The 17,595-nt window shown below is 32.2% G+C and overlaps 1 pseudogene; it reads left to right on the top strand.

The window, feature by feature from the left end:
• Positions 1–17,140: 17,140 nt before the first annotated feature.
• Positions 17,141–17,314, top strand: LOC112063728 (DNA-directed RNA polymerases I, II, and III subunit RPABC4-like; annotated as a pseudogene).
• Positions 17,315–17,595: the final 281 nt, after the last annotated feature.

The raw sequence follows: 17,595 nt of genomic DNA, 5'->3' as shown, positions 1-17,595 counted from the left end.
TGAGCTGAAACTAATATCAGGTGAATTAAAATGAAAAATATCCCCCTTTAGAATGAGAGTATATGAACACTAGGTGATAAATGCTGTCCTAGTCCAGGGCTAATTCACAATGGGTCCATAGAGTCTATAAACCCATCTAGTTCTTTCAAGTCCCTATGTGAATAATTGGCATGGTTTTTCTTAATAGATAGCTGACTATCACATTGGTCCCCTTTCACGTGGAGTAATACAAAATTATATCAGGAAAAGTCAAGTGAAAGCCTTTGAAACTCCTCCTACAGCCAACATAGTAAATCAGAAATGATGCCATATCCCAAGTAAAATGGCAAAGATTAATGCTACCCTTAAAGACCTAAAGAATAAAGAGATACACATTTAATTCACTGGTTTTGTCCACGCAAAGACCAGGGGATCTGAGAGATAATGCTATAGCCCTAATTTTAGAATAAAGGATCAGAACTTATAATAAGAGGTCAATATAAGATTGAATTTCTGCAAGAGTAATTTTTTTAGGAAGTGATAAATGATTTCATGTAACTTCAAAATGTTAATTATTTTATTCCAAGTATTGTTAACTTGTAACCTTGAAACTATGTGATTTTGTTAAAATTAATTTCATGTTTAGTGTATTGTTAGAAAAATACCTGAATTTATTTAAATAGTAAACTAGTTAATTTTATGAGGTTGAATCATTAATCTGTGGTCACTAACTAGTTAACTATGTATTTATTATAATTATAACTCAATTACGATTAGTCAACCAGTATATAAAATCTGTACCTTCCTCATTAAGATCATTATTTCAAATTATTTTTATTTCCATTAGTTCTTCCCAAGTAGTAAGTAAATGGAACTAATTGATTGACTTTTAAACTCGCCAAATAATCTTATTCTTCCACTAGTCAGTCTCAGCTTTGCACAAACTCTCTCCCATCCATCTTTCTAACAATACGTACTACAAGTCTTACCATACATACTATGTTCAGTTAAACTTCAGCTACCCTATGATTTGCTCCCTAATTCCTACACAAAGGTGTCTCACAACCTGGAATTTCCTTACACACATCTCCACAATATTTTCTGTGTATTCTATAGGGTACATATCATTCTTTCAATTGTACCTATAAATATATAAAATTTTAAAATCCTTTAATAAAATATTATGCCTGATTTTCCTCTATATTCTTTCCAACACTGAAAACTATGAGTAACATAGAGCACTCAAATATACCTGTTGGCCAATAAAATAAGTAAACCTCTAGCCATTCTGATGAAGAAAAAAAGAAGAAAACACTAATAACTAATATCAGAATTGAAAAAAGGCTAGCGGTATTGCTTCCATGGACACTAAAAGGATAATAAAAGAATATTATGAACAACTCTATGCCTTGAAATTTCATAACAGATAAAATGGGTTAATTTCTTGAAAACATATTCCACCAAAACACATAATACAGAAATAAATTTAATAGATTTATATGTATTAAAGAAATGTAATTAATAACCTTCCAAAACAGAAATTACCAGGTCCATAAGTTTTCACTTGTGAATTTTACCAAATATTAATGGAAGAAATTACACCATTTTTTATAATCTCTTCCAGAAAATTGAAACAGAGAAAGTATTGCTTATTTCTTTCTATGAGGCTAGTATTATTGACCCACATAAATATCATCAACTTATCTTTAACAAAAGAGCATAGACAATACAGCGGAGAAATGACCATATTTTCAGCAAAAGATTCTGGAACAGCTGGACATTCACAAGTTTAAAAAAAAAATGAATCTAGAGATTGACCTTACCACTTTACTAAAATTAATTCAAAATGGCAATAGACCTAAATGTAAAATGCATAACTATAGAACTTCTGGAAGATAAAATATAAAAGAAAATCTAGGTGATCTTTGGTTTGGTATTGAGATTTTAGAGACAACACCTAAAGCAAGATCCATTAAAAAAAAATTTTTGTCGTAGGACTTAATCAGAATTAAAATCTTCTGCTCTGTGAAAGCCACTGCTAAGAGAATGAAAAGACATGCCGCAGACTGGGAGAAAATATTTGCAAAAGACATATCTGTTAAATGGCTTGTATCAAAAATATGCAAATAACTCTTAAAACTCAACAACAAGAAAACAACTCAATTAAAAAGTGGTCAAAAGATCTAAACAGACACCTCATCTAAGAAGATATAGAGATGGTAAATAAGCATATGAAAAGTAGCTGAACATCTTAAAGGGTTCTGAGGAATTCCAAATTAAAACATAAGATACCACTACACAACTTTTTGAATGTCTAAAATCCAAAACACTGATAACACTGAATACTGAATGTGGAGCAACAGGAACTTTCATTCATTGTTGTAGAAAAAGGAAAATGGTACAGAGCCTTTGGAAGAAAGTTTGGCAGTTTCTTACAAAGGTAAACATAATTTTACCATATGATCCAGCAATCATGCATTACTATGTATTTACCTAAATTAGTTGAAATCTTATGTCCATCCAAAACCTGCACATCAATGTTCACAGCCACTTTGATTATTGCCAAAAACTGGAAACAACCTAAATGTCCTTAGATAAGGGAATGGATAAACAAACTGTAGTATATCCCTACAATGGAGTATAATTCAGCAATAAAACAAAATGAGCTACCAATCCACAAAAAAATAAAGAGAGTAACCTTAAATTCATATTGCTAAGTGAAAGGAGCCAAGTGAGAAAAGGTTATGTACTATATGATTCCAACTGTTTGACTTTCTGAAAAAGAGAGTAAAAAGAACAGTGGTCATCAGGGGTTCAGGGATGAGGGAAGGAAAGGAGGAATAGGTAGAGCACAAGGGATATTTAGGGCAGTGAACTTATCCTGTATTTTACTGTAATGGTGGATACATATCATTATACATTTTACAAAACCTATAGAATGAACAACACAAAGTGAACTCTAACGTAAACCGTGAACTTTAGTTAATAATGTAACAATATTGACTCAACAACTGTAAAAAATGTGCTACACTAATGGGAAATGTTAATAATGGGGGAAATTGGGGCTGTGTGTGAGGAAGCTTGGGAATCCTGGGTACATTCAATTTTTCTGTAAACTTGAAACTTCTCAAAAACAAAGTCTTGGTCTATTAATTTTTAAAAATGGAAAAAGGAAACTTTTGGAAATGATGGGTATGCTACTTATCTTGATGGTGATAATGGCTTCATGGTTATATAAAATATGTCAAAATTCAGTGATAAAAAGAAATGAGTTATCATGCCATGAAAAGTCATGGAGAAACCTTAAATCCATATTACTAAGTGAAAGAAGCCAATGTGAAAAGTCTACATGCTGTATGATTCCAAGAGTTCATACTGTTTGACATTCTGGGAAAGGCAAAGCTATAAAGAGTTAAAAATATCAGTGGCTGTCAGAGGTTAGGGGGGCAAGAGGGAGATGATGAATAGGTAGAGTGCAGAGGATTTTCAGAGCAGTGACAGTATTCTGTATGATACTGCAGTGTCATGCATTTAGCAAAATCCATAGATGTGTACAACACAAAGTGTGAAAGGTAACATAAGGTATAAATGTTAGTTAATAATAATGTATCAATATTGATTCAATTGTAACAACTCTATCACAGCAATGCATGATATTAATAATAGGGAAAACTAAGGGCAGGAGAGAAATAGTATATGGAAACTCCCTGTACATTTTGCTAGATTTTTCTGTAAACTTAAAACTGTCCTAAAAAGTAAAGTCTATTAATTAAAAAGAAAAGAAAAACCAGTATAAAATAGTTTAATCATAAAAAATCTTGTTTTCATCTGGGTCAAAACTAGACATTTTGTTTTTCATCATAAACCACAAAATGTAATTTTTCCACAACTTATTTTGTCAAGGATTTTGGAGAGCCCTTTATTTAAAGCATTAGAGAAAAAAATGAACTGTGTTAAGAAATACTGTTTGTAATTTCCTTTTTAAATACAGTGAAATCAAATAGTATGTTGGGTTGTCCTCTTGGCCAATTGCTGCAATGGACAGATGGTTTTTCATTATCTGTTACACAGAAATTCAAGGCTGGTGACAGTGTGTTTGGTATGGATACTTACTCATCTGTGAGAGAGTAATTTCTGCTGCTTAGCCAGAGCACATCCTAAATCTTCCTGTACGTCTGTGACAACATCTGCCTAAAACAACATGTTAATGTCTGTATTTTCGCTGGGGAGATACATTCCACCTTACTCTTCCCAAAGGCAAAATTGCATGAGCACAAAATGGGATTTTAAAAATGACTTCGAGGGATTAATCTCTAAATGTATTCTCCTTTTTGCATAAAATGTAAAATCTTATTCAGTACAAATTGTGCTTTGCTAACGTTATGTTCCTAACAATTAACTTGGAAAAAGTAATTTCTATTTGAAACAGCTTTGAAATGCAGAATCAGTGCATCAGCGTGGTTATTTATCTAAATGTTATGCTTTATGGATAGAAGAAATCTTGAGTAAATGACAAAATTTCATATAGTAAACATTTAAAAGATGAACACATTTTGTGCTTTTCCTAAAGAGAAATATAATGCATCATGCTTAATACTTTTCTTTGATAAATGTTGATTTGTACAATTTTTACAACTCAGTAAAATAAATTCATTTAAATAATACATTGAGAATTTTTGTTTTGTTATGCAATAGTGTTCTCCTCTAGGTTGACTATTATGTGCACATTCATTTTGTTTTTGCTTCAATTCTTCCTTCAATATTAACCTTCCTTAAATAATAATTACTGAAGCAATAGACAAATGCATTTAGTATAGTATTTGAAATAGATGTAGTGACTTGATAAGCGAAAGGCTCCAAGAGTTATTTACTCACTTTTCTCTCTGTTTCTCATTAGTCTATGGTTATTTTTCTTTTTTCTGGTGTTTTCTTTGCCAGTTTTTCAAGATTACACTATTGGCTGCTTGAAGTCAGATGTACAGCAAAGCCCACTCTTCATGCTCATTTTTACATTCATATGCTCCCATCAAAGAAATAAATCTACTCACTGGAATTTCTTAGAAAATTTCAAGTGAATGTTTTATGTGAGAATTATTGAAAATTTGGCTTAGCATAGGAAATTACCCTATGAAAAGTTCTAATGCATGTTTTCCAAATTTCCTAACTTTTGCCTGTCCTTGCTTTTCACAGATTCAGTTCATATCCCAATAATATGATTACAGGAACATCAAAGAAAGACAAATATGCTAGCTGAATGTTTTATTAACTTTCTATCAGATAACAGTCAAGAGCTTTCTAACAGTGGCATTCTTAGGTGATCACATAATACCCCCAAACAAGTTTATTTCCGTGAAATTCATGGCAATAAATTTTAATCTTTTTAACTCTCTAAACATGGCCAGATGATGATCTTGAAACTATAGAGATCTAATTTTACCAAGATATAACATATTATAGTCATCAATAAGAGTAAATCTTATCATGTAGGGATGTTTTTCTTGGATCACTGGAAATCACAGGTCACTTAGAAGGTGAGTTAGCAGCTACCAGATGTAGGAACCCTCTGCTGGTAATGAATAGTAAGGCAAATTCATATCTTGAACCATAATGAAATTCATTTGTTTCTATAGAAGGACTGGTAAACAGCTAATAAATATGGGTAGAAAATAAAAATCCAAAGAGTGAGAGAATATTCTCTGTTATTCATATATAGTCAGATTACATTAATATTAGACATTTAAGTAGACAATGCATTATATCATCTGATGTTTCTTTTAATGTTCCTTTATTTCACTGTAATGGGAATACAAATATGGATTCATGAAAGAAATAGAACTTCTTACCAATTTTAGTATCCTTATTAATTCTGATAGTCCTCCATAACTATGTGAATCTCAAGATTTTTGCCTTATTTTGGCATTGATGTATATTGCATTAATTCAAGGATATGTGTCCTTAAAAGTCAGAATAGGTATCTTAATAGGACTGTACCGAGTATGTGTGTCTGTGCTAAATGCACATATTAAAATAAGGTTTCTGTCATTATGCCAAATTTGTATAAATTCAAATCTCAGATTTTCCATTAAATCTTTTATTTTACTTCATTCCCCAATCTCTGTTATGGCATTATCCTCCACTCTAGATATAGCCAGAAAATTACAAGTAATCAGTGACCTTCTTCCCTACTTGTGCTATATAATTAATTACAAAGTCCTATACATTTTAGTTCCTCTTCTTTTCAAATGTATCTTTTTATTGTCAGGCCCCAAATTATCTCACTTCAAATGCTTATCATTAATAGCCCAAATGCTTGCTAAAGCCTAGAGAAACTTTTGAGATTGGACTGTATGCGCTTAAGGAAAACATCACATTCAATAGAAATATCTTTAATAATACTAATTAAATGCTATCACAATAAAAGAAAATCTAGGCATTTTCCCTTTCATGTTTTAATGTACTTTTACATGGGTAAATTAAAAATAATGTATTAAAGCTATACATTTACTATTACCATACAATGGTCCATTTGTTTTATGCATGTTAATTTAATTCCCATAAAACCCCATAAAATTTCAGGTTTATTACCCCAATTTTATAAATAAACTGAAGCACGTTACTTCAATAAAAATAAGAAACTGAAACACATAAAATATTCTATATTCTTAAATAATGAATTTATGGTTGTAGTTAATGTTGCTTCCTTGCCCAGTACTTTATCAAGTAATAGTTTTCAACCCATACTAACAAGTAATAACTTTTTCTATTTCACTTTGCTGAACATCATATTTTCCCATAGATACAATTACATATCACCACTGATGTGGCTAAATGATTTTACGATGAGTATATATGCAGGAGAGAGAGTGTGTGTGTGTGTGTGAGTGTGTGTGTGTGTGTAAGTGTGTGTGTGTGTAAATGAACTAGTGAATCAAGCAGAGATTATACTGAAATCTCTAAGTGATTTATGAGTATATCATTTTATAATATAAATTGTTGAAGATAGATTGATATAAATTAGAAACTCAGGCACAAATTAATTGAATGCCATGATCAAATTATTCAGGAATATTTAGATTAAATTATACTTTCATCTGAAACAAGGTGAAAAACCTCTCTTAACATATGGAAATCACTTGGACCATCATATGGAAATAGTAAATATTGAATTAATGACAGTACAGTCGATTGTATTATTATTTCCATTTGTTCACTCAAAAGGATTGAGCTTCCTGGCTCATGTTTTCATGTGATACAGCTTCCTCCAGTGGAAAGAGTAAACTTCCTTTCTACATTAATGTTGAGCTTGGGCATATGACGTGATTTGGTCAATGGCATGGAAGCAGAGGTGATAAATACAGCAAATTTAGAATTATGGTATGTTTCTGCCTGTTCTCCTGCTTTTTTGTGTTACACTTGTAACTACTACTCCTTTAGCCAGGACTAAGAGAGAAGATTTAAGAAGACACATGGATCAGTTGAACATAGCAGAGGAGAGCTGCAGCTTATTCCCAGCTGCCAAAAGATGACATAAATGAAAAATGTCATTATTATAAAGCCACTGAAATGTCTGAGTTCTTGAGTATTTAGCCTTCCCTAAGGAAGATTACAAATGCACTTAGCTGTTTCAGATATTGCTGTAAAATGACCTGAAATTCCGGCATGCTGTAATCCACTAAGAGTAGCATAATGTTGGACAATTTAGCAGAAGAAAAACAAACTGGAGCATTAGTATTGATGTACAGGCTAGGAGGCATCACAAATCCATTTAATGATTAAAGCTAATATCATAGATATGTGCTACTGGAACAAGAAGCCACAAAGAGTAAAGGCCCTGCCTAAAAATTTGAACTATGCCTAGGATAGTCCCTAGAGAACATCTGCTATCACCATACTCCTAACCTATTTTACAGACATACTAACTTTATTTCATGTCCTTACACATGCCAAGGACTATCTCACTTTAAGGCTTCTCACATGAACTTCCTTTTTTGAAAAAAAAAAAAAAAAACAAAGAGACTAACCCTAATTTACTTTTAAATTCATGCCCCCCAAAGAATGATTGGGAAAAATGTAAAGTTATTTATGCTAAATGGGACACACTGATTTTATAAACTATGAGTAAACATAACCAGGGAAGACATAAGAGAAGCAGTAAGACATTAATAATCTTTGTTTTTCAGAACTGTTCCTGGAAGCTTTCTCCTCTTCCTCAAGGAGAATTCCCTATGCTGCCTTTCCAAAGTCCTGCAAGCTCTTTCAGACGTAATTGATTGCTGAGTCCAAGATCACACCTGGCAGTGCTATGAGACAACAGGCAGTATCCTTAGCTCCTCAAATTTACACACAGCACACCTTCAGATGCTGTCCATGCTGGTGAGGTAAATGAACTGGTATTATGGATAAGCAAGACTTTAAACTGACTGCCTTCAGGCAACCCCTCTAATCCTCTCCAAAATTACTTGGTCTAGACTGAGAAACATAGGTTAGCAGGGCTGGGAGACTACCTGTGCTGTCTGACAAATGTATGGCCTGTTGCAGTGTCCTGACAATGGTAAAGTCTTTGTTCCTAGAATGTACCATGTGTTATCTCTAGATTGTACTCTTGTGCATGTTTTCTGATAATCATGGCATGGCCTCAGCCCTGGATGGCTTTCAGGTCAGCTTTAACATACTGGCCAGAGTGTTGCTGTGAGTGATGACCTCAGGCCAGGTAAAAAAGGTTAAAGTAGAAGCTAAAGAGGCAGTCACTTGACTTTCTAAGAGAGATCTTTATATTTAATGAGATTTGTTTTAACAAAGTCCAGGAATCCTGATGGACATAAATGAGATGAATATGCAGACTGATCTACATGGGGTCCTACTGATAATAATTTTCCTGTAAAGATAACTTGACTAAGTGTCAAAGGTATGGACTATATAAAAAAAGGATTAAGATAGCAGACTTGAGACTGCTGTCCTTAAAAGGGACCCCCTGCAAAGTTGGCCTTTACCTGGCATCTGGGAACTTGGATTTTGGGAGGGTTCCCACCATTCTCAGAACTGATAAACATAGCTCACTGTGACTAAAATGTTTGTAAAAGCAATGTGGCTTATACTGAGCACCGCACTTTCTTCTGGAAGTCTCCTATTTTGTACATGCTAGGCAGAGGGTGATTACATGAGTAGCCTCCTATAACAACCATGGCATGAGTCACTCACTACAGTATATGCTGTCACAATTTTTGCTGAAGGAATTAAGCATGCCTGTGTGACTCCAGCAGGAGAAGACTCTTCATAAGCTTGTACCTAGTTTCCTCCAGATTTGCCTCATGAACCTATTCCCTTTGTTGATTTTGCTGTGTATATTTTTATTGTAATAAATTATAACCATGAGTATGGCTATATTCTGAGTCCTCTTGAAAATCATCAAACATGGGTGTGGTCTTGGGGATCCCCAGCACAAAAACCATATCAATAATTACATTAAATATAAATGAATTATTCACACTAATTAAAGAGCTAAGATTGTAAGACTGGATAAATAAAAAGACCCAAATACAAGCCTCCATAAGATGCACTTAAAATTTTAAAACACAAATAAATTAAAAACTAAGGAATGGATAAACATATATCACACATACAGTAAGCAAAAAAACAAAAAAATACTGGTGTGGCTATATATATACCAACAAAATGGACTTTGAGTCAATGAGTATTAAAGGAGATGCAATTAAGGATATATTTACCATATGTATGACCAAAAAATTTCACTCTTAGATGGTCACTTATGAGAAATGAAAATACATATATACACAAAGTCTTTTAAATAAATGTTTAAATCAATTCTATTCATAGTGGCCAAAGCATAAAAAGTACTCAAGGGTTCATTGATAAGTGAATGGACAGTCTCGTTGCGGAAGAGTCATACAATGGAATACCAGTCAGCAAGTCTGCAATAAAAAGAACCAATCTAAAAAAAAAATTAAAAACTTGTTGAGTTAAAGTGACCAGACACACACACACAAAATGCTTATTGTTGACATGAAAGACAATATGCTCTAGAAGTGTCAACTTCTTCAATGTATGGTGATGGAGATCATGTCAGTGGTTGCCTGGGTTTGGGGCTTGTAGAGATTGAAATGTCTACATATTGTGTTAGAAATTACATAAGTGGTTATACAATATAAAAACTGTTCACTAAGAATGTGTTTATTTCAATTTAGTTAATTATACCTCAAAAGTGGACCCGTAAAAATATATTAGGAAGGGTCCAGATGACAAGCAAGCAATAACTGTGCATACTATGTAATATCCCAGTTTCTGAGGTTAGGTAAGAAGTGGATGCAATGTCACCATTATTATATTTCATGGAAAATTCTGAAAACTTTAAAGTAGGAATTCCATTGTTGTGATCATTGCTGTATCTTCATCACATAGAGCAATGCAGGCATAGAGTAGGTATTTAATAAAAATTTGCTTAAAATAGAATTAAAAGTATTCATAGCATATGAAGTGTAGCCTATTTAATACAAGATTGGTGTATTTCAGCTACCTGTATTTTATTTGCTTTTATGCTGGAGACATGTTTCTGGTTAGGTACCACTAATGACATTTATAGGGAATATTGGTTATATTTTCTTGTTTCATTAATATATAACTCATAGAATTTAAATGATCAGCAAAATAAATTATAGAATATTTATCAACATTTTAGAACATCAGTAAGAAAGTTAAGAAATTTAAGTAAACATAATAAACTGTGCATTCCTTTTATGATGTTATAAGATATATACTACATGCTATATTTGTACATATACTATATATACCTAGTATATGATATATACTATATTTGTATATATACTATATACAGTATATATACTATATATTTGTAAACATATATAGTATATATATTTGTATATGTACTATATTTGTATATATTTATACATATATACATATGTATGTTATCTATTATATATTATCTACTATATATAAATTTTGGAATTATTTTACTTAGTTGTTTTCACATTTTAGCAACGTAAGAATCACCTAGGAGTTGCTAAAATACAGATACAGATTTTGGGGCTTCACCCCTGTAATTCTATTTCAGTTGAATTGGGGTAGGGTCCAAAAATTTGTATTTCTTGCATGCTCTCAGTTGACAATAATGCAGTTGGTTCAAGAACTCCAAAGGTTCTCCAACTCAAAACTCTTTATTTTAAATTTTACTCTATTTTAAATTGTAGAAGAAAAAGAGGCCTAAAAAGGCTAATATTTCTCAATTAAAACTTTTTTCCAAACTACAAACTAGGACCCTTGATAGTCAATTTCATGTTTAATTCTCCTTGCAATTTAAATGCCCATACTACCCAAAGTGATCTATAGATTCAATTGAATTCCTATCAACATTCCAATGATATATTTCACAGATATAGAAAAAATTAGTATGGAACCACAAAAGATCCCAAATAGCCAAAGCAATCTTGAGAAGGAAGAACAGGTATGTGAAAATGTGCTCAACATCTCTAATCATTAGGGAAACCCATAGTGAGATCTCACCTCACACATTTTAGAATGGTTGTCATAAAAATGTCAAGAGAAAACAAGTATCAGTGAGGATGTGGAAAAAAGGGAACATATATATATATATATATATATATATATATATATATATATGTTCCCTTTTTTCTATATATACACACACATACATAGCATTCAGCCACGAAAAAGGATATCCTGCTGTTTGTGACTACATGGGATGGACCCTGAGGGCAATATGCTTAGTGAGATAAGCCAGACAAATAAAGACAAATACTTTATGATATCACTTACATGTGGAACTTAAAAATGCTGAACTCATAGAGACAGAGTAGAATGGTGGTGCTAGAGGCAAAAAATGGAGATGTTGGTCAAAGAGTACAAACTTCCAGCTATAAGATGACTACATTCTGGGGATCTAATGTACAGGATAATAATTGTACAGTTGACCCTTGAATAACATGGGGGTTAGGGGTGCCGGCCCTCTGCACAGTTGAAAATCTGCATATAACTTATAGTTGACCCTCCATATTTTTGGTTCCTCCATATTTTCAGTTCTGCATCCTTAGATTCAACCAACCAAGGATCATGTACTACTGTTGAAAAAATCCAAGTAGAAGGGGACCCATGCAGTTCAAACCTGTCTTGTTCAAGGGTCAACTGTAGTTAAAAATACTGTATTATACATTTGAAAATTTCTAAGAGAGCAGATCTTAAATGTTCTCACCACAAAAAAGAAATGGTAATTACATGACATGATGTAAGTATTAGCTAACTGTAGTGGTAATCATTTTGCAATATATAAGTGTATAAAATCAACACTACAACCTGTTGTGTGCCTGCAGCTTATACAATGCTATATGTCAATTATATCCCAAAGAAGCTGGTAAAAAATTCTGCAACAACAACAAAAAACCTGAATTATTTTCTATTCCTTTGTTATATAAAAGTTACTCTAAATGCAATAATTGCAATATCTCCTTTAAGTTTTTTTTATTGTGTTAAGAAATAGGTCTTGAAGTTGAAAAAATGTTTTTCATAACTATAAAGGATTTTTACCAATACTGATACTTTCTCATATTCAAGTATTGGCAAACTTTTCTGTATAGAACCAGAGAGTAAACACTTCAGCTTGAGCGCCATAAAGTCTCTGTTGTAACTACTCCTTTCTGCAATGGTAGCATGAGTGCAGCCAGGGACAACGCACAACCAAACCAGAATGACTGTATTTGGCCCACAATGGGCCAGATTTGACTTGTCATAGTTTTTTGACTCAAGAATTGTAGATTAAAGGTGATATCAAATTAGATATAAGATTATGTTGAAAAATTACTGTGATGAAAATTATATTTATATACATATAAATTTATGCAATATGATTAAATTAGACTTAGAGAAATTCATATAAGTATTGAATATGAAATAAAGAAAATTAATAGACAACTCAGAAAATTGGAAGAAAGGTGTAAATCAGGTATTAATCTAAACAAAAGAAAGGGAGTACCTACATAAAATACATTAATACATTGGGATAGATAAAAATTAATGATTTGACAAATCCAACAGCACGCTCTTTGGAAATAAAGAAAAAGCGAGTTAAATCATCCATTACTGAACAAGGAAACAATAATACATAATCCATCAAATTTCAAAGAGTACAACACGATTCACTTCAATATGCTATATATATTTTATAAAGTACAAAGTATCCATGTTTTATATGTATATCTTGAGAGTCATTTGATTTTCCATGCACATGTGATTTATTCAATTATCACACTATAAATGGATATGAAGTTTGTTTTACACTTTGCTATTACATAATTTACATGTGGAAATATAAGATACATTTCCAGAAGTGGGTTTGCTGAGTCAGGCTAGGAGCCTTTAAAGAACTGGTAGCTAGTGACTAGCATACTCATTATCATTCATTTAAACAAAATATATCTCCAAATAAATTATGTGGGATTACCTATTTCCCCAACTTTGTCTTCATCAACTGTCTCTGTCTTTCTGATATCATTGGGAAAATGTGTTATTTCATTGAAGATTTAATTTGAGCTAATTCTATTATCTTTTATACTTATTACTTCTTGATCTGTGAGATCACTGTATAATAATTCACCAGGATGCATCTTATGACTTGTGTACTTTTCCTTATGAAAGTTTGTGACGTTTATCCATGTTGTGAATATAGCTGTAGATTATTCTTGCATTGCTACCTAGTAGACCACAATTCCAATTCTCCATTCTGCTATTGATGAACAGTAGTAATCTCCACTAAGATGCATTAGTACAGATACATTATTTTTCTCCTCCCATTCCTCCTTCATATATTTCATACAGTGCAACTGAATTTTGACAATTATAGTAAGTCATTAAAATAACTCATTTTATTTACTATATATTCTCTAAATTATTAGCATTTTTAAATATCTCTCTTTTAGATTTATAGGTTATTGTATTCAGAATGGCAATAGTGCAATGCTATTATTATGTTGATGTGGGATGGGAGAAAGAACAGTGGCCAAGGGATAAACAGACTGCTGCTAGCTTTAGCAGGGGTGACTATCTTCAAGCTAGATAGTAGCAAAAGAATTTTTCCTTGTTCCAAACAGAAGACTTTCAACAAATATTCTATCAAGATGGAGTAAGGGCTATGACAAATGAGAATAATAGCATAATAATTTTGGTTATACCTTCAGCACAGTGCTTCTCATGAAGTCCTATCAAATATTAGTGTTTTCCTTTATTCCACCGACCATAAGACCTGCAGGTGTGTTGGTGAAGTTGGTTTCCTTCTTATTTCTTTTTTATCCTCATAGACAGTGCCTCCTTTTTTTTTTTTTACTTCTTCTCCCATAAAAATCAAAAGGTCATCAGACTATTCACATCCCGTATCATTTATTTGCACTGTCCTACTGACACATACTAGTGTGTGTGTGTATTGTGTATATATGTATGTCTGACTGTATACATGTACATACATATTATACACACATATATACATATTATATATATATGTGTGTGTTTGTTATCAACAACTGTATCACCTCCAAGATTATTATTTTAAACATTTCACTACTAATTACCTTCCATTTTTCAAAATGACTTATTCCTGTATTCTCACTCTGGATATCATGCCACCACTACTTTCATCAAATTTATTGACACTACCAATAAACTTTACTACACCTATCTTTTCCTCCCTTTCTCATCATTCTCTTCTTCCTCTCTACATTTTTAATACTTGGCTGTCAAATTTCTATCTCTGGTTGAAATTACAGTCATCCTCAGTATCCACAGGGGATTGACTGATTCCAGGACCCGCCAGGGATACAACATCAGTGGATAGCCAAGTCCCATAGTGGGCCCTTCATATCCCAGATTCCACATTCATGGTTTCAGCCAACCATGAATCATGTAGTACTGTATTTACTATTGAAAAATCCATGCATGAATGGACCCTCGCAGTTCAAACCCGTGTGGTTCAAGGTTCAACTATAGATAATTCATACTCAGTAAATGCGTCCAAGGAGAAAAATGTGACTGGAGAAAAAATAAAACAGCTATGCTCACTCTTTTTATTCTAAGTGAACTGAGATGCTTATCCATCTCAATTATTTCTTCTAGGCAGTCCTACTAATTTTTCTCTAATCAATGAACTCTCAAAAATCTCCAGGATGACCATTTTCTCATCAAATCTCTGACAACTCTACTCTTTAATCAAGCTTCCATCTATTTGACAAAAAATACAGAGACTAATAGAAGAAAGAGACTCATTTTCTTCCAGAAAATATTCCAACTCACCTGTATCTGTCATTAAATTCTGCCTGTACTGCTGTTATGGAAGATCACTTGCTGCGTAACTCTTCACCTCAGTCTACCCAGCATAAGTCTTAATGTCTTTGTGGTTAATTGTAAAAGGGACATAAAATCATCCTAGACTTTTTGTTGATGCTCCCTTGCAAGGCCAAAATAAAGCTTGAATCTTCAGGACAATACATTTTTCAGGACAGTATATTTTCAGGACAGTAGCTACCCAAAAGACTTACTAGTTAGAAAGACAGAAACATTACAAAGCTGAAGTTAGAAACGCAACATGTAAACTGAGTTATCACCAGTAATAGAACATATATAGAACTTATGTTCTTCCTGTGATCATGTTCATAAGTGGATAAAACATTACATCTTTGGTATTCCTGTCAGAAATGCCTAACATGAACTTAAGCATAAAGAATGATCAGACAAACGTAAATTGAAGGACATCCCACAAAATATAAACGATATTGAAGACAAGAAAATACTGAGGAACTATCAGAACATATTAACATAAAACATAATTAAATTCAAGGTAAAATTCTGGATTGGATGCAGGACCAGATAGTTTTTTCTGTAAATAATGCTAGCGGGACAATGGTTAAAATTTTAATCGGGTCATCAAATGAGATACTAGTACTGTATCAATGTTAATTTCTTAATTTCTATAACCACACTGTGGTTAAGAGAACATCTTTTTTACACATCCCTTATTCATAACTAAGAAGAAAAATTTTAAACATTTAACAATATAATTTTTCAAGATAATAACAGAAAATTCAAAAGTTTTTTGTCTTGTCTGCTACAATATGTGGAGGTTAATGACCTGATTGTGCGCGAGAAAGATACCTACGGAAATTCACCATTATGAATTAATTCTCTTGTAGTTCATTTCAAAACCATTTACTGAGCCTTTCAAACGTATGGTTTTAAACATGCATATTTTATACAGAAAATTGCTTGAAACATTTTCGTGTTCTTTGAATAAACATTATGTTTATATGCATAAACCAGGAAAGGTCTAATTGCTATTTGCACGGATTATTTACAGCTAAGTGGTCTATGAAGAAATGAGAGCCCATAAAAATGCTACTGTGTACAAAAACCAATCTGTCTTGCTCATTTTAACTGAGTGTGAGAATATCAGTTTATAGATTTTAGAAACATAGCCATATAAATGTTTCTCACAAAGAACAAATGTTATAAAAGTAATCTGTCAACTAAATTCTTTAATAAACTTTTCCTACTGAACGTTTCATTTTCACAGAAAACTGGGCTTGCTGTTTCCAATAGGTCTATCACTGCAAATGTAAATATGCATTTTTAAAATCACTAACATGCCACTTTTATTCTGTAGAACATACTTATCATTTTATCTGACATTGCTGTAATAACTAAACACATCTAACATTGGTGGCCACGAGGAAGTGATATTATTTTTTGTTGGTTTTTTTTTTCATTTATTTAACCAAAATATTTGAGGTATTTAAAAATAAAGAAAGGGCTAATAAATAGTCACTGATCTCAGGATATTCATACTCAAGGAGAACAGAGGACAAGATAACTATACCTTCTTCCCTTTTAATTTCTTTGTTTGTTTCAATGATAAAAGCAAATGATTCTACTCTACTCTGATGTAAGCACCAAAAGTTGCAACAGTATCATGACTGTAAATTACCAAGGTTCTCAATTATTTTAACAATTTTTATCTGTAACCTAGTGTAGTTGTGTCTCTTCTTAAATTTTTATGCTCCCATTTTCTTTGAAAGAGAAAATAAATAATACTTTCTTGAGTGAGAAATTTCTCACTCCTACATAAGTACTAACAATGGACAACTCTAAAGATGTTCAATCCTTAAATCAGCAGCCAGTGATAAATATCTGTAGAGAATATCACACAGAAAATGAAATAAAATCCAGGTATCCAATCAGATGCAGAGAATGAGGATGCAGAACAATATACAAGAAAAAGATTAAAAGACTGGTGGGTTTCAATGCTTGATGAAACATGGAAAGTCAGAGGATTATCTTCATTTTTGTTTTGATTTGCCATTAATGTTTCTCATTGTTGTGTAGCGTAGTTAGCATACATCTCTTTATGAATATAACTATATATATATGATTTTATTCATTTTAAAATCATATTTTATTTAGATATCCATTAATACCCTGTATTAATAAATTACTTTTTGTTCAATTATATGATATAATTTTATTTTATTTTATATGTAATATGACATATAAAATATGGGAAGGTTAAAATTGCTTTTCCAAAGCATACCT

This window comes from Physeter macrocephalus, chromosome 7, assembly GCF_002837175.3.
Source record: "Physeter macrocephalus isolate SW-GA chromosome 7, ASM283717v5, whole genome shotgun sequence".
Taxonomy (NCBI): domain Eukaryota; kingdom Metazoa; phylum Chordata; class Mammalia; order Artiodactyla; family Physeteridae; genus Physeter; species Physeter macrocephalus.
This window is presented reverse-complemented; position numbering and strand designations above follow the sequence as displayed.